We start from the raw sequence: 19,439 nt of genomic DNA, 5'->3' as shown, positions 1-19,439 counted from the left end.
TAAGTTAATGGCCTCCTTCACCTGGCAGTAATATTGATTCACTGTTGCCATGAGCTAGGTTTAAACATGATAGGAAAAGGTTGGTTGAAAGTTGTGCTATTGCCAAGTGTGTAATTAAGTTGCAAAATTGCAACATAGTCAACAATGAAGGAGAAAACCTTCAACTGCTTTTTTCTTTTCCTCAACTCCAGAGTACTAATGGGAAGGAAAATAACCTAGAGTAACATGTTTTTTCCTTACACTAAATTGAATGTATAGTTAACATCTTTTTCAATCTGAGGTCTAATTTGTGGACATTCAAAGGATTGATAGAAATCTGCCATATTGAGAACAGTGCAATAGTTTATACTTAAATTTTAAATGTTTTATTTATACTTGTACATTGAATAGATGGACAGTTAGGATAGAGTGCTGGGTCTGGAGTCAGGAAGACCTGAGTTCAAATGTGGCCTCAGACACTTACTAACTATATGACCCTGGGCAAGTCATTTAACCCTGTTTGTCTCAGTTTCCTCATCTGTCAAATGAGCTGGAGAAGAGAATGGCAAACCATTCTGGTATCTCTTCGAAGAAAACCTCAAACTCTCTCATAAATTTCTCTGTTTTTTTTTAGGATACCATCATTCTTTCAGTCACTTGGGTTTTGAACCTCAGCAATCACCCCCTACTTATTCTCCTTCACCCACATAACCGACTAGTTGCCATATCTTGTCCCTTTCACCTGTATAACATGTCTTGCATCTTTCCACTCGCTTGGTCACTACTGTAGTTCAGGCTTTTGTTACTGCTTGCCTGCAACATCACAGTGACATCCTAATTGATTTCCCTGCCCCAAGTCTCTTCCCCCTGTAATAATAAACTCTACAGACTTCCTGTTGTCACTAGAAGGAAATATAAACTCTATTTGACGTTGAAATCTTTTCACAATCTGGCTCCGCCCAACTTTTCCATCCTCACTGTGACTCCTCACACTCAGTAGTCCAGCTAAACTTGTCTTCTTGTTGTCCACTTTCTCCACTTCTTGATTGCTCTTCATTCTAGTCTCAGTTCAAATCCTTCCTTCTACAGGAAGCCTTTCCCAATCCCTCTTAATTTTAGGGCCTTTGTCCTATTGATTATTTCCAATTTTTCCAGCATACAACTTATTTGTAGACAGTTTACACGTTGTCTATTCCATTAGATTGTAAGCTTCTCGAGGACAGGGACTGTTTTTACCTTTTGTGGCATCCCTAGCTCTTAGCACAGTATCTGGCACGTGGTAGGTATTTAATAAATGTTTGATGACTATTAATAATACTCCTTTTAACTCTTTGCACTGGCTTTTTCCCTATGCCTGAAAATGCATTCCATCTTCACCTCCACCTTGTAGAATTCTGTGTTTCCTTCAATACCCAGCTCAAAGGCCACAGTTACACCTTTACTTGATTTCCCCCCATTTTGGGGAACATTTGGATGGATGAAGAAGGGTACAAGGTGGTGTTTCAGATGCATCTTGAAAGAAGAGAGGGGTTCTATGAGACATTGGTAAGGAAAAAGTGTATGCCAAGAATGACAAGTGGCCATTGAACAGTGAAAGAGAGGGATGGCGGTGGGGGTGGAGTAAGGAACAGAGAGAAGGCCAGTTTGTCTGGATTATTGAATGGGAGAAGGGAAGTAATGTAATAAACTTACACATGTTTTCTTCTCAGATAGGATGTAAACTCCTCAATGTAGGCACTGTTACATTTTTGTCTTAGCACAGTACCTGGCACATAAAGGCAGCTAGATAACTCAGTGGATAGAGCATTCACTGGGCCTGGCACCAGGAAGATCCGAGTTCAGATACGGTCTTAGGCACTTAGTAGCTATGTGACCCTGGGCAAGTCACTTAATCTCCCAGTTTCACAACTATAAAGTGGTGATGATAATACCACCTACTTTACAGGGTTGTTGTGATGATAAGATGAGATAGTATTTGTAAATTCCAGTCCCTGGATCATAGTAGTCACTTAATAAGACAGATAGGTGGCACAACAGATAGAGCTCTAGGCTAGGAGTCAGGAAGACTCCTCTTCTTGAGTTCAAATCTGGCCTCGGACACTTACTAGCTGTGTGACCCTGGACAAGTCTCTTAACCCTGTTTGCCTCAATTTCCTCATCTGTAAAATGAGTCGGAGAAGGAAATGGCAAACCACTCCAGTGTCTTTTGCCAAGATAACCCCAAATGGGGTCACAAAGAGTCAGACACAACTGAGCAACAACAACAACAACAACAATAAATGTTTATCTTCTTCCTCTCTTACTTTTCATGTAGTAGCTGCATAGACATGTTTGTAGATTGATTGATTACTAGGATTTAAAGTATGAGATACTGAAAACACAGAAAAAGAATGGAGGAAAAACAGGCTGGGACAAGGGACTAACAACACCTTTTTGGTCTTGGCATAATGTTTCTTCAATGGTCACAAAAGCTGATTCTTATCCCTGGAGATCTTGTGGTGTGTTGGTTCCTGAAAAGTTTGCCAGCCTTCCTGTTGGTGAAAGCTTCCTTGGCATGAACATTCTAGTTATTGTTCTTTACACAGACAATTCTTGATGATCTTGTTTATTTGTGCAAATAGATGAGATATAACAGTAGTCTGGTAAGCCAAAGCGGATAATAGGCATGCCACTTTTTTCATATCTAATATTTACTTAGCTGCGTGGAAGGCATTCCTCTACTAAAGTCCTTTCCCAGTGTCTCGTAATAGTATAGAAGTTACTCCAAATTCTTGAATCCTACAGGATGCAGCCTACCAAGCTAGAAAGGCTTTGAGTATGAGATTGGTGTACATGTCTTCTGCCCAAAGATGAGCTGGATGGTTGGATTTGAGCTGATGATACCTTTTAGCTACAGAAACTCACGAGATGATCTCTTGGGGCAGGAAGGGGTTATGAGTTGTACCAGTGGTGGGGGTAACTATAAGAATGATATCACAGATCTCTGAAGTTTCAAAATGTCATTCCTGGGCATAGCAGATTGACTCTCCTAACTATGCCTTCCTTAGGCTAGTATTAAAATTAGAGTTTTTTAAAAATTCATTAATTTGAATAAATTAAGGAGAAAGGCCTGGCTCATATGAATTGTAGATTATTTTGCATGTTTTTGAAATATAGTTTCATTCTCTTCAAGTAAATAGAATAGTGAAAACTAGGCTATTAAAATGATGCCAAGGAGAAGGTTCCTTATGACTTCCCATAATAATGAGGAGATAAGAAGCTTATGTTAGTACACAGTTAGTACTAAGTCTTTGAAAATAATTACATCATTTAGGGAGCTTAAACACTCTTTCATCTTCCAGTTAACAAGTAAAAGAGGTCCACAGTATTCCTGAGTGTGTTCTGATTTGTAGGGGTGTAGGAAAATACTTTAATACCCTTAATAAGTGGGAGGGAAGGTCATGGGAGTATGGGAAAAGTCGTTGGAAGATACCCTAATCTGCTTTCTCCCCATCAGCAATGCAGCCACTTAAACTTCCTTTTTCTCTTGTTCTTTTGCTAGAAGGTGAATAGGAAAACATCATGGGCTGGATTGGAAAAGTCTGGCTTAGCTGAGAATAGAGAGAACTGAGGGAAACTAAGGGAGGTTTGCAGGTTTCCATATTGGTCTTGATACTTTAACTAAGGCATACAGTCTAGTAGAAACATCAGATTTTAAGTTCCTATTCAACTATAAACTCCTTGAATGCAAAGATTGTGTCTTATTTGTATTTACATCTCCAAATCTTAGCATGGCGCTTTGCACATTTTTTGTTTGAATGGTTTGATAAATGACAGTCTATATCTTAGCCCATCTGGGCCAATACTGTACCTAAGACTCTTTTCTTTGTCACATTAGACACTACCAAAGCCTTATCCCAAATTGTGAGACAGACAACATTTCTCTTTATCTCACCTGTCTTTTTTTTAACCTTTCTACTACCTCCTATGGTAGGTCCATGGTGCCCTAGATATACTATGTTCTCATGTTGCCCACATTGGTCCACCTAGCTGCCTACTAGCTGCTCCTATAAACACTAACAGAACAGGATGATGTACATTGAGAGAATAGTCTGCATTGAAAGGGAATAAGTAAGGTACAGTAAAGTTACTAAGGGCCATGAACGCCAGGTAAAGAAGCTTTGACTTGATACAGTAGGAAATAATCATTGTAGGTGCTTAGGCAAGGGGTAATTCAAAGTCCTTCATAACCTAGCCCTCTTCTGACCTTTCCAGTCTTCTTAAATCTTACTCCCCCAAACATACTCTTTAATCCAGTAACACTTAACTCCTGCCTGTTCCACAAACAAGACACTCCATATTTCTGCTCCTGGCATTTTTTCTGGCTGTCCCCTATGCCTGGAATGTTCTACCTTCTTTGCTTTGACTACTGATGTCCCTGACTTCCTTTAAATCCCAACTAAAATCCCACCTTCTACAGGAAGCTTTCCTTAACCCCTCTGAAATTCAGTGCTTTCCATCTTTTACTTTCTATTTACCCTCTATATAGCTTGCTTTGTATATATTTGATTGCATGCTATCTCCCCCATTAGATCAGAAGGTCCTTGATGGACTGTCTTTTGCCTCTTTTTGTATCTCCAACATTTAGTATGGTGCTTGGCACACAGTAGACACTTAATAAATGCTTATTGGATGAATGATTTCATGAGCCCTTGGAAGCTTTCTCATGTGAAGTAGCAAAATATTATTTCAAACTAATAGAATTCATATTAGTAGAATCATAATTAATTTGTCTGTACTGCCTTGGTCCTGAAAGAATGTGGCATTCTAGAAATTTTTGTTCCAAGATGCCACTAGTTTTGTAGCTCTTGCCAGACTGTGGGTCAGGTTTTACCACTATCTATTGCTGCAGTTATAACGGTTAGGGAGGAGGAGGAAGAGAGAGAGAGATCCCTCCTTATGGAGGCAGCTAGGTAGTGCAGCGGATAGCGCACCGGACCTGGAGCCTGAAAGAGCTGAGTTTAAATCTGACCTCAGGCACTTACTAGTTGCATAACCCTGAACAAATCATTTACCTCTGCCTGCGTCAGTTTCCTTACCTATAAAATAGGAATAATAATAGTACCTACCTCCTAGAATTGTTGTGAGGATAAAGTGAGATATTAGTAAAGCACTTTGCAATTCTTAAATTAACCCTTTTAATGTTTGTTGTTGTTGTTGTTGTTGTTACTGGAACTTAATAAGAATTTGGAGCCTAGTAAATTGTTTTGGTGGTCCATAATACCCTTTTTGTCTTTTCCTATGGGGATGAAGTTTAAGTTTCACTTTTTGAAAAAGAGTTAATACAATAACTTTCATTAACTCATTAAAACTAGTCCTCAGATACTATTAATTAATCACCTACAACCCAACCCCAGGAAAAAAAAATTCACAAACATGTTAATATATTTAGATTCATATCAACATGTAATATTAATATAATTGAATCCTGAGGTGGTATTGTCTAGTGGTTAGAGACTTGACTTTGTTAAAAGTTCTGTCTCTGACAAGGCCTAGTTCTTGACAATGGACAAATCACTTAATCTCTCAGTCCTCTAGGAAGACGTATAAGACTTTATGTTGCAGAGAAGGTTCCAATCTCAGTTTGGCTCACATGAGTTCTGTATGCCAAGAGAATCACAGGTGCAGTCCCAATCCCTATGAGATCCACAATAAACCATGCTCATATTTGGTATCAAATTCTGGTTCTGCCTAGAAATGGGAAAGAATTCACATATTGTCTGTATGGTATAGTTACTGTTTTGCAGAATATATAAATGCTCAATAAATGCAATTGATTAAATTAGAAATCTGATGGTCCCCCTAGTGCTTCCCTAGAGTTCTAATCAGCTTAATTTTCTGAGATGAACTTTTTATGACTCCAGGGAATTCAGAGCCTTCTCTGAATTCAGTTATATCTTTAGAGCCAGCAGGGTGAATGGTGTGGAGCTTTTTGCATCCTCTAAAAAAACTAGATTCTAATTTCAGAGAATCTTGGGTGTTGACTAAAGAGGCACAAAGAATATTAGTTCCTGGTTTGTGATATAACTTCTGGCAGCTAGAGGTATCACCTTTTGAATTGTAAGGGAAACAAATTTGATGTAAGTGATTCATTCAACATTCTTGCATCACTGCTTTTCATGGCTAAATTCATTATTACATTGATTGAGAAAAGATATTTGCTAATAAGTTAACCAGCTGAAGACCAATCTTCAGTGAATACCATTGTCTATGAAACGTGCCATTCTCTTTAGATGCCTTATGTTGTACACACAATAAACCATACAGAGTGGGAATGTTTTTCTCAGCTGGCCTGCTCTTTTTTGACCCATATAAACAGAGGGAAAAGATAGATTGCTGAACTCCATACTCATTAAACATTTGTCACATTACTCCTGATATTCCTTGTATGAACCAAAGCATAGAGAATCTTTTTATTGCGAAATAAAGGAGCCATTTTATTCATTCCCAGAGGCAGTAGTTCATTGCAGGAACTGTAATAGTAAGTGATAAAGTCAATATAGAGGTATGCAAATATGGTACTTGTACTATGTGAAACAGTCATTGAGCTTGGCTGCAATGAGATTTTCTTTTTCTATTTCCTTTCCGTTAGAGTCCTTATTGCTGCCCCATTTACAGTATATAATACAAGTTTTATTTTCATAGAAGAGGGAAGGGAACAAGCATTTATTATATGCCTACTGTGTGCTAGGCACTGTGCTAAATGTTTTACAAATATTATCTCATTTGATCCTCACAACAACCCTGACTCTATACACTTTTCCTATATCTATTACATTATTTCTGCATCTATTCTACATTTACATTCTATACACTATTTTCTACATCTGTTGTACATCTATTTCCGTATCTATTGACCCTGTACGCCATTTCTATATCTATCTACATTCTACATTTACATCTATTACCCTAATTCAGACACTCATCACTTCTCACTGGACAAAAGTAATAGCTTCTGTTTGGATTCCAAGCTACCAGTTTCTCCTACTTCAATCCACATGACTTCCTATGGCTATTGAAGTAATTTTAATAATGGACAACTCAGATCACACCAGTCTCCTGATCAAAAACAATTATTTGGATCATTTTCAATCTATTTCTCCAGCCCTGTCTTCTCTCCTGACCTCCAGTCTCACATTTCCATCTGTCTTTTGGTAGGTAGTTGACCTCTGAAAACAAATGTCATGTAGACATCTTAAATTCAGCATGTCCAAAAGTGAACTTATTATCTTTCCGTCACAAAGCCTCCCCTCTTCTAAACTTTCCTATTACTGTCAAAGTTGCCACCACCTCAATTCCTCACTCTCTTACCACTCCCTCATAGTCAATCTGTTGCCAAGTCCTGTTGATTTTACCTTTAAAACCATCTTTTGTATATGTCCTCTTCTGACCCTCTGACACTGCTGCAACCCTGGTGCAAGCCATTATCACCTCCCTCTTTGAAAATGAAGAATGAAGGAAAACAACAATACTTTTGGACTATTGCCATAGCCTTTTGGTTGGTCTCCCTACCTAAAGGCTCTCCTCACTAAAGTTCCTCCTCCATTAAGCTATCAAATTGATCTTCCTAAACCTAAAACTGATCTGTCTCTCTCTCTCCCTAAACTTCAGTGGCTCCTTATCACCACTAGGATCACAAACAAAATCCTATTTGACATTTAAAACCCTTTGTAACTTGGTTCCCTCCTACCTTTTTAGTCTTCTTATACCTCATTCACTCTCATTTACTCTACTCTATAATGCTTCCTTGTTGTTCCTAATGCAAGACAATTAATCCTTTTGCAGACTCCACTCATTTTCACTGGCTGTCCCTCATACCTAGAATTCTCTTTTTCCTCATCTTCACCTTCCGGTTTCCCTAGCTTCTCTCAAGTCTCAGCTAAAATCCTGTCTTCTACAAGTATCCTTTCCTAACTCTCCTCAATGTTAGTACCTTTCTACTGTCATATCTAATTTATCCTCTATATAGCTTGTTTGTTTATAGTTGTTTGCATGTTGTCTTCCCCATTAGACTGTGAGCTTCTTGAGAGCAGGAACCATTGTGTGCCTTTTTTAAAAAAAATTATCTCTAGTGCTTAGATTAGTGCCTGGCACATCTGTGCGTTCAGTTCAGTCACGCACAACTCTTCCTGACCAAAGATACTAGAGTGGTTTGACATTTCCTCCTCCAGTTAATTAAGACAAACAGAAATTAAGTGACTTGCCCAGGCTTACAGACCTAGTGAGTGTGTGAGGTCAGATTTGAACTCAGGTCTTTCTGAGTCCAGGTCTAGCACTCTGTGTACAGAGCTACCTACCATGGCACAGTAGGTATTTAATAAATATTTGTTGACTGAATTTAGTGGTTCTTAGTTGCCTACAGAAAAAGATATTCAAACCTTTCCACCTCTGCCCCCACCTGTTTATAGCCCTAGTGTAGACTCTTTCCCCTAAATTCCTCCCTCCGCAGTTATACCAAGTTCCCGGTACACTGTACAGATTTGCATTTGCTCACAACCATAGCTCACAAGTTCCCATCACTGTGTTCACTTTTACTTGTCAGCCAGAGGACACATTGAATTCAAAGAAAAGAAATTTAATAAAATATCATAGTAAGAAAAGTTGTAGTAGTTTTCCTCATAACCTGGGGCATAGTCCCCAACAAATATACCCATTCTCAGGAAAAAGATTTGACACACCTAATGAATAGGTGTGGAGGAGCACACATATAGAGAACACACATAGCCGGGTGCATGTGCGGAGGGGCAGCATGTACTCTTTATGCTCTTGGTCTGTTGATGTCTTCTGATGATGTCAAGGGTTGCTCCTCCTTGGCTTGCTTCCTGCCAGGCTTGCATGCATAGTCTTTGCTAGGTAATGATTTAATAGTTTCATGGTCACTGCTGGGTAGTGCTCTGATGATCTTATAGTTGTTGTTGGGTGTTATTTCATGGGTTTCATGATAAAAGAGTTTCTTTTCCTGTCTTCTTGGGTATACCGAATAGAAAAAAAAATCCTATGAGCTCAACAAGGAGTAAATACATATAAAATGATCAGAAATTTCTGTCTCACTGGTATCTAAAGGAGTGTGTTTTAGAAAGGCATTTGGCTTTAATTTCAAATCGTAAGCAGTCTTACAGCTCCTTAGCCAGAGCCAAGCTATGAGCCACCATAAATGTGAGCCACCATACCCAGCTAAGAGCTAAATGCCAGGCCATGTAACCCTAGGTTAAGGTGAAGTCTGGTTTTTTAGCTTAATTCAAAAGTTAAGTTGAAAAAACTAAGATATCTAGCTGGTATAGCAAATAAAGTGCTTATTATTATTATTCTAGTTATAAATACTAAAGTACCGTAAAGTGTTAGCTATTATTATTATTGATGATGATGATAATACAAAGTGATTTACTGGGAAAGGTCTCTGCTTGAGCTGAGTCTTAAAGGAATCTGAGGATTCTTAGAGGCAGAAAGGAGAGCACTCCAAGAATGGGAGATAGCCTGTCCCAAGGAAAAGAGATGACAGAGATGGAATGTTATGTGAACCTCAAGTAGGCCAATAGAGTGCAAAAGTTTTAGAGAAAGAAGTTTGAGAAAAGATCATTAAGTTTGCCAATGAACTCATCACTCACCTTTGGAAGAGAGTCCACATGGGTCAAATGAATCCATTATGTGTCCATATAGGCTGAGTATGTGGATTTAGGATTTATCTATATAGGATATAGGATTTATCGATATATGTAATTCATTGATATTGCCAAGTAAGAGGGGCTTTTTTTGGTATTAGAAGACTTATTATTTGATAAGGCACATGACTGTTAAGTTTTCTTATTGTAAGTAGTTTATTTTTCTTTTAAGGTTGCTATGATATATTGGATAGAGAACTAGCCTATAAGATAGGAAGATCTGGGTTCAAGTCTCCTGTCTGACATACTGGCTATATAACCCTGGGAAGGTAATTTAATTTCTAGCATTCTGGGCAACTGTCTAATACCTTAAGTTGCCATTCCCTATACCAAATGAGTGGCAGCTAGGTGACTTAGTGGATAGACCCAAGTTCAAATCCAGCCTCAGACATTTACTAGCTGTGTGACCCAGAGAAGTCACTTAAACACTTTTTTCCTAATCTCTTGGAGAAGGAAATGGCAAACCACTCCAGTATCTTTGCCAAGAAAACCCCATGGACAATATTGGCATGCCATGGTCCATGGGGTTATGAAGATTTGGACACAACTGAACAACATACCAAATAAAGTCTCAGGTCCCATATCTATTGCTATCTCTTTCCACCTTTTACACAAATAATAATTACCTGTTATTTTTCTAGGGTTTCCAAGTATTCAGTCACAAGTTCCAAGCTTACAATTTGACTTTTATAAGAAGAGTGGCAGACAATAAGAGAAAGAACAGTGAAAATAAGTAAATAAGGGAAGACAGTGAGGAAGGGAAAGGGTGCAGGCTGAAGAGAGCTCTACTTGTTCCCAGCCCATAAGAAATGTTATAAATAAAACAATCTATATTAATGCCCCCCATTGATATGGACAATAAACAATTAACTCAATAGGCAAATGAACAATTTGGAATGTTTTCCAAACTGTAAGCATAAGTCTAATGACAATCAGCTTCTCCAAATGAATCACTCCCCCCACCCCCATCCCTTCCTTCTTGACCAACAAATACCCAGAAATAATTATTTTCCAAAACTGGAGTAAACTGAGACAGAAAGACTCTCTTCCTATTTTCTTTTGATAAGTACCTCTGTTTAGGTAAGTCAGTTTGTATAAAAGGCAGTAGAAACTCTGTTCGTTTAATTAGCTCATCATGAGCATCCTGCCACAATGAAGATGGAGACATAGCTCTGGCTAAATGGAAACATGCTGTTGAATGACAAATCTTGGTTTCCCTTTTTAAGGACTCAATTCCAACTCCATATATTTCCCAAGCAGATTCATGATGCAGAGGATCACAGATATATTCACTGTGCATGCCAGCCACAAAAGAGCTGAAAAGGGACAAAAACATCTATTCTGGGCATCAGTGTTTTTCAAAGAAAAGGATGAGCAAGTGTTCTCCTACAGAATTGTGCATTATCTAATACTCTTCATAGCTTACAGCATTTTACCCCTTCAGCGTCAAAGAGTAGCACTCCTCTCTCTTTAGAGGACTGATACTTCTTTTCACTTTTAGTGAAACCATGGAGAAAAATAATTTCGCCTGATTTAAGCAATGTGATGGAGGGACACTTTTAAGTTAATTCATAGCTGTATAGATTATATGTTCATAAGTCAATTAAGGAAAGGCACTTATTAGCATTTATTATTTCTTCAGTCCTTAATTGAACTTGCCTTTTCTAATGCTTCCAGAGCTTGACAGGGAATAAATAAATATAAAATGATTAGAAATTTCTAGCTCACTAGTAACTGAAGCAATGTGTTTTAGAAAAGGCATTTGGCTTCAATTCTAAATTGAATTCACATTTCAGACCTATGTGTGTAAGTGACAGACTGAAAGGAAAAATGAATGTGTATCATGGGAGGTGTTAAAGTAGAATTAATGATTGGAGCTGAGATCAAAATTGTGCCGTGCATTCAGTGTTTAGATAAGGACAGTTTTTGCTTGTGGAAGAAGGGAAGTCAATTCTGCTGCCCTCTATCTGCTATACTAAGCCTTCTGCTGTCACTTCCTTGATCCATGGAATTTTCAAATGATGGATGGTGTCTGGCAGAATACAACCATAGTCAATTCCACAAGCACTCTAGAGTGTTCGGACTTAAACAGTGCTTTTTTCTAAGTTATAGGAGAAGGCTTTCAGTTCTTATGTTATGTGTCTCTATTTCTTGGGTATATCTGAGGGATAGGTAGCATCCAAGGAGCAGGCAACTGATTTATGTTGGCTTGTCTCTTTTTAAAAAAATTTTACAGTTTCCTTTCTCCTGCATCCTTACTTTTTTTTAAAAAATATGAAAAATAGGTCCCGTGCCCCACACATGATTAGAATTGTTATGTTATATACCCACCTCATCATGGTCAAATTGTGATTCCCTCAGCAAGTATAAATTGAATTCCTGCTATCTATTTAATAAGATGTCAAAGTTGAGCCAATATCCGTTAAAGTAAATCATAGATAGAGACAGCCTTGTAGTTGCTATGGTAACTCAGCTGTGGATTTTCTGGCCTCTGTATGGCTTAAGCCTCAACTACAACCTAGGATCAATGTTATTATGTGTTTATCACACATTTTGAACAAGATGGTTCTTCGCCCCAAAATACATATATCTGAATTCCCTGATTTTATCCATTAATTTGTAATACAGTTGAAAGTATTATAGAATACATTTAAATATAAGTATAGTACATAATAGAATTGTATACCCAAGATTTTTTAACTTGCTGTGTATTTTTCTCTCTGTCATAAAAATGCCAAGAATATTTAAATCCCTTTTGGCCTCAGTCCATGTAGTCCAATCATTGCAAACAAACCTGGAAAATGCACAATGTAAGCATTCTCCACAGCAAATGTTTATTAGTCTGAGGATAATGTTTCTCTCTCCAAGTGACAATCTCACACATTTCACTAGTCTACAAAGCTCTTTCACTGTCAAGACCCTTAAAAATTTGTTAGAGCCTCAGTTGATTTTTGTCAATTTAAGGCTTAGGTCTTCTAACACTGTTAATAAAAATATTTATTAAGCAACTTTTTAGGTGAGATACAATGAGTTAGCCACAGTTTCTTTCTCCTTATAAGGTACTATAGTGATGTAAACAAGAGCAAGCAATAAACAGACAAGCACCGAACAACATACACGGATTTTCATTATACTCAATGGGCCTTCCATCTAATTGCATGTCATCATATACATCAGTGGTTCTCAGAGTTTCTTGTCTTTGGATTCCTTTACACACTTAAAAATTATAAAGGACCTCTCCCCTTCCCCACCCCTCAAGAGCTTGCTTTTGTTTATGTAGGTTATATCTGTCAATATCTGTCATATTGGAATTTTAAAAGTTAATATTATTCTGAAAATTGTTTTGATCTAATGGACTTTATGGAAGGGTCTCAAAGAGCCGGACAACCATGTTGAGAACCACTGGTATACACAATAGCCATTCTTCATCCATTTTGATTTTCTCATGTGGATGGTTAGGCCAATCTCTTTTGAATAGTCATGAATCTCATAGAGGAGACTATACTGTTATAGGGCGTGATGCAATTGGCAAAATGTCTTCTGCCAAGAGAAACATCTGGAGGAGCATGTGATCAGAAAAGAAGATTGGAAGGTCATATAGCAACAGTAAAGATAACAGACAAACACTGAAGTGCTGTACTACTACTAAGGGAATATTAAAAGATCAAGAGGAAAGCCTCTGTCATGTTGGGTAGATACAGTGAAGTACATGTTTAAAATCATATAGCATGAAAAGGTGTGAATGGGCTGTCATCTTTAGCTTCTGCATTTTTCCTTGAGATTCTTTTTATTTTTTTCTTTGTTATTCTTCCTATTTTGTGATTAAATTTACCATGTCAACTTGTTTCCTTAAAATAATTCCAATTAAGGTATTCCTTAATAAGTATTAGATTTTTGAATTCCTGCAAGTCACACTTTCACAACTTCTCTACTTTTTACTCATTTCTCCCTATTCTGTGCTTCTCATACCTTTTTTTTTCTTTTTCTTTATTTCTTTTTCTTTTTTTTTTAGGAGGGGGAGTCCAGCAAGGAGGTTGGTAGGAAGGAACTATATTCAATGATAATTGATTCAGTGTTTGGGTGCCAAATTTATTTGAGGAATTGTTCTTAAAATTTAAGTGCTTATTTTTATTTTCCTTCATGCACACAAGCTTGGTTTTTCAGCCCAGACTTTCTGCCCTATATAGTGTCAGAAGTAGTCCAAAACATTAAAATAATTTGATTTGACTGATGACGCTGTTTTCAGCAGCACTTTGACCTTATCCCTCTGATTTAATACTTCCCAGGCATTAGAAACACTTAATATTTATCTTGCCACTCATCTTTGGTATGAGTCATTTCTATCTGGTGCTTTGTGTGGTGCTGATGCTGGGTCTTTTATAGCTCTTCTGATTCACAGGAGGTTATAGGCCCTGTCAGCCCTCTTTATTAAATGCTGCCATGTTTTTTACACCACAAGCTCTGGGTGAACTAGTGAACTCTATTGATGTTATTTAACCGTTATTTTTGCATGATTTTCCTCATAAAGATGAGAGGTCCTTGTGGTCAGATAAGACCTTGTTGAATTGGAAGCCAGCTCATCTGGTTTGTTTCAGGGGGTTCCCAATGTAAAGATGCGACCATAAGATCACAATTCTAGACTTGGAAAAGGACCTCAGAGGATACCTTGTCCAATACTCTCATTTTACAATTGAAGAAATTGAGGCCCAGGGAGATAATGTGAATTCCTGTTATCACACAGATAAAAAGTGGGAGAAACAGAGTAAGTGGTGTCAGAAGCAGGTCCTTTAACTCCAAAGCAAGCACTCTTTCTCCTGTACCGCACTCCAGTGACCCAAAGGCATTTCCTAATTTCCCCAGTTTTTAGTGCTCCCGAATCACTGTAATTTTTAATATGAGTATTGTAATTATGTGCATTCTTTATGTATATATATTCTCTATGTGTTATCTGTTCTACATATAAATGTCCATGAGTATGTATGTATCTTGTATTTACCTATATGAGAATATGTTAGATTCTTCCACTAGAATAGAAATTCCTTGAGGGAAGGTACTTTTTCCACTTTTATATTTGTATCTCCAGTGTCTGGCACCTAGTGTGGGGGCAGCTGGGTGGTACAGTGGGTAGAGCACTCTGTTTGAAATTAGGAAAATTCAGAAATCAAGAATCAGGAAAATTCAGTAATCAGAAATCAGAAAGACTCATCTTCCCAAGTCTGAATCTGGCCTAAGACATTTATTAGCTATGTGACCCTGGGCAAATCACTTAACCTTGTTTTCCTTAGTTTTCTTATTCATCAAATGAGCCAGAGAAGGAAATGGAAAACCACTCCAGTGTCTTTGCCACAAAAACCCCAAATGGGGTCACAAAGAGTCAGACATGACTGAAATGACTAAACAACAACAATGTACTTATTATGCTTGATGGATTGATTATTGATTATCTACAATGTGTGATTATGCCCATCTCTATGGGATATTATACTCCCAGCATTTGGCAAAATTTCCAGTGGCATAGAGCTATCAGTAGTGTTCTTTTCCCTATTCCTCTGAAGGATCAAAGGATCATAGATTTAGAATTTGAAGGGACCTCTGAGATTACAAGACCATAGATTTAGAACTGTAAGGAACTTTAGAGGTCATCTCTTCCAAAACCTACATTTTATAGGTAAGTAAATTTAGCCCAGTTTCTACTAGAGAAGGAAATGGCAAACCACTCCAGTGTCTTTGCCAAGAAAACCTCATGGACAGTATTGGTGTGCTATGGTCCATGGGGACAAACTTGGGCCCAGGGCAATGAGGGATTTACCCAAGGCTACACCAGTGGTAAGTAGTAAAGTTGGTCCTCTGAATCCAAATGTAGCACTCTTGCTTCGATATCATCCCCTTTCAGGATCTTTGCTTTCAGTTCTCCTTCCTTACCCCTCTTCTCAAAGTCTTTCCTCAAAGATTTGACCCCTTTCTCCCAATACCTAATGACTTTGATTCTTCCTGTTGTTCCAAAATTATGACTCCTCACCAAAGAGTTGGGAATTCATGTTTGGAATCTTCAGACTTTCTGGTCTGTTGTTGCTTGACTTCTTTAAGAACATATGGATCAGTAGAAGACCACAAGTGTGGCATCATAAAATGAGTTCTAGACTTGGGAGTCTGAAGCCCTGGATTTAACACTTATTGGTCATTCCACCTTGGGCAACTTATCTTACCTCTCTGAGACTTTTATCTGTCTTGTAACACTTTTTGCCTTATCTACTTCCCAGCCTTGCCATAAAGAAAGAACTTGGTAAGCTTTAAAATTATGAAATATTCTAAAATGTTATAAAACATGTTATTTTAAGTGGGATAAGGCAGCCTTGTAAATGGAAAGAGAAACTTGGGGCTCACAAAAATTGCCATATATTTGTACTGATTTAAAATTTAGTTAACTGAATTTTGAATAAATCACTTTCTTCCTATAGGTCCTCAGTTTCTTCACCTGTAAAAGGAGGAGATTGGAATAAATGATCTCTTAGTATGTTTCCAAGACTAATACTCTGTGATGCAATGAGTCATAGCAAACAACGGATGACTAATAATAAGAATCTATAACTTCATCCACAGCACTATGCCATCATTCCACCCCCAAATACACACACATATATACATATACATGTATACAACCCCTCCCCCCAAAAAAAACCATACATAACTGCACAACTAATTTGAGCAAGGAGTGTAGCACAGATCTGTAAGGATGGAATGTTCCTTCTGTTAGGAACGATTACAAAACTCAGTCTCCCTCTTGGACCAAGTGAGGACAGGCTCAATTTAAACACCTGCTCTCTTACCATCTTTAGCTCCATTTTCCACTTTGGTAACTCTTGAGGCCTATGTACCAGAACTTTGCTGCACGTAGCCATGTTATGGAAGACTGCACTTCATCACTCATGAACAATTACACTTCTAACTCTCAGAAGCTCCCTTTCAAAATCAGTGCTGCGTAACAAAGTAGTGCTAGGAAAGGCAGAACACTGCAGTACTTTAAAAAAACAAAGATTTTAATTTCTGCTTGTACTTTAAGAGGTAAAGTATAAGCAAATGCCCCCCAGTGAATAACAGTGATAATTAATAATATCAGCCAGCTTTGCATTCTTTTCTTCCTGAACTGTGGACATACCTGCTTATCCAGGATAACAGTGTTTGTCTTGGGCTGCCCTTCTTAATAACTGAGGGAAACTGAGAGTATTTCACTGTCCCATCTGATGGTGATCAGTTTTTATAGTGTTGGTTAGGGCATAAGTACTTCACACCCAAATCAAAGCTTTTAAATTTTTTTTTTATTTTTAAAGTAATGCCAGACTGGAATTGCCACTGAAGAGTAAAATACTAAGTCTGAGGAATTATCAGAGCAATAACAGTAAGACTCCTGTCTCTGATGCTTAGAGTACTAAGAGGCCATCACCTCTCTGAGCCTCTGTTCCCTAATGTGTCAAATGAGAGATGGCCTCCAGCTATGAATCTATGATTCTATGAAATATACATTTTTAAGTGCCTATTGTCTACAAACCACTGAGTAGGAGATCTAGAGCTTAGAGAAAGAGTTTCTATCCTTTGGCCTTTGGTCTAGGAAAATGGTAGTTGAGGGCAAGAGTTATCCCTTCCCCCGCTTTTTTCTTAACACAAATTATTAAGCTACTCACTAAATATTATATTGAATTGAAATGAATTCAAGTAGCTTACAGTCCAGTAGGGGAATAAAGACATCAACACAATACCTCATTGCTTATGTAACTGTGATTCCATGGATGTGGGCACAAATGATCCATAGATCTCAGCTTTTGAGATTCTTGTCCACATTCTCCCCAAAATTCTCCACAGGGATCAGCTGACCCCATTAGAGGACTTGCTCTAATTTTTTTAACATCTCATCAGCCCTAGTATAGCACCAAAACTGCCTGTTGTCCCTTGCTCTCTCTCTCTCTGTCTAACTCGCCCACTCCTTTTCTGGCACCAACACAGATAGCCATAACAACGCAGTAATAGCTGGCATTTATATAGCACTTTAAGATTTGCAGAATGCTGTATATATTATCTCATGTAATCCTCAAACTGTGAGATAGGTGCTATTGATATGCTCAGTTTTACAGCTGAAAAAAAAAACAGGCACAGAGACGTTGTGACTACCCAGGATCAACTAGCTAGGAAGTATCTGAGGCAGAATTTGAACTCAGATCTTCTTCATTCCAGTGAATGACTAGGACCCACTGGAAGAATTCCAAGTATATCACTCTAACTGGTATGCCACTTAGCTTCAGAAATATGCAGTACTACATGTTAAGCACATGAATGAATTACAAAATAAAGTACTATGAGGTCTGAGAAGGATGATATTTGTAGGCAGAGAAAGACTAGCATAATGTTATATTTGGTATTCTCTACCTGGAGAACAAAGGCATTTGAGGTTCATAAGTTCTGTTCTAATATTTTATCTTTTGAATTACCCACCTAGTTTTTTGACTACTTGGAAATGAGTAGCTAAAGCTCTCCTAAAACCTGTGGAGGAAACAGAAGCATAATGGAGGAAGGAGGGGGTAATCTGCCTGTTGTCTGTTAAATTAGAGTCCTTTCCTGAAATGTCAATGGCAATATTGATTTGTTCCATGATGCTTAGCAATGGATAGTGTTTCTAATGGTCTTAAAAGGTTTCTAGTGTTCTTTAAATCAATTCTTAAAATTAATCTTAATATATTGGGCTAGAAAACACTCTAGGAGTCATTTAGTCCAACCCTTTCATTTCATGAATAAAGAAACTGAGTCCCATAGAGCTTAAGTCACTTGCTTAATGTCCCTTAACTACATGGCTGACTGGAACACTAGTCTCCTTATTCCCAGTAAAGCCTGTCTTCCCTCTTCATAGTCTGCCATTAACCTACTACGTATCTGTGAGGAAACTCTAACTGGCAGGGAAGTAGAACCATTTGGAATTCTGGGAAAAATTGCTAATGAGAAAAGTCTGAACTCATGGGAAAATACTCTTCCCCACTAAATACCCCACCCCCTTGCTTCTTTGGTTATGGGTGGAGTTGAAAATAAAATTTCATAGCTAAAAGTCACCTCATAAGCCTTCAGGGCCATGATATGTCTGAATCAGAATCCTCTGTAATATCCCTGACAAATAAACAAGCTTCCAGTCTTTGTCTGAAGATAGAGGGGAAAGTCACTGAATTGAGAGGTGGCCCATTCTTCTTTAGGATAGCTCTAATGATTAGAAAGAGTTTCTAATTGAAAACAAAAGTGTCCTTACATTAAGCCTAAATCTGTCTCTGCAACTGCCACCCAGAGTGTCCTTCATTCTGCCTGGAGGATTAGTGGTGATAGGAAGTGGAACAAGTCTGATGTGGCTTTCAAATGCCCAGTTTTCTCATCTGTAAAATTAGGAGGTTGGGCTAAGTAGCCTCCAAAATCTCTTTATGCTGCTAATATTCTTTGAATTTAGATTAAAGGATCTGAAGTTGAGCCTGGTCAATATTGAAGGTAACATCTCTGAAGGGAGTTGAGAGAAAGGAGATAAATGTCTCTCATGTAGTACTGCTTTGATCTCTTCCTTCAGAATGAGTTTGGAAAGAACATGGTCCTACTTGCTCCCTTCTGACACTTAAAAATCATCATCATCATCATCATCATCATCATCATCATCCTTATCATCATTGACTGGATCTGTGACTTTCTTAGTCTGGGGAGCTCCTAATAAGGAATTTCCCTTACCAATTCCCATTGGCATCT

General features: G+C 38.0%; 1 protein-coding gene across 1 annotated transcript in view; it reads left to right on the top strand.

The window, feature by feature from the left end:
* ARFGEF3 (ARFGEF family member 3) overlaps nt 1-19,439 on the top strand; it is a 204,201-nt gene that overhangs the window by 64,995 nt on the left and 119,767 nt on the right. The gene's annotated exons all lie outside the window — the stretch shown is intronic.

Source organism: Phascolarctos cinereus, unplaced genomic scaffold (assembly GCF_003287225.1).
Source record: "Phascolarctos cinereus isolate Bilbo 61053 unplaced genomic scaffold, phaCin_HiC Scaffold_5;HRSCAF=322, whole genome shotgun sequence".
In the NCBI taxonomy this organism is placed as follows: domain Eukaryota; kingdom Metazoa; phylum Chordata; class Mammalia; order Diprotodontia; family Phascolarctidae; genus Phascolarctos; species Phascolarctos cinereus.
The sequence above is the reverse complement of the archived record's forward strand: the minus strand, read 5'-3'. Positions and strand labels throughout refer to the sequence as shown.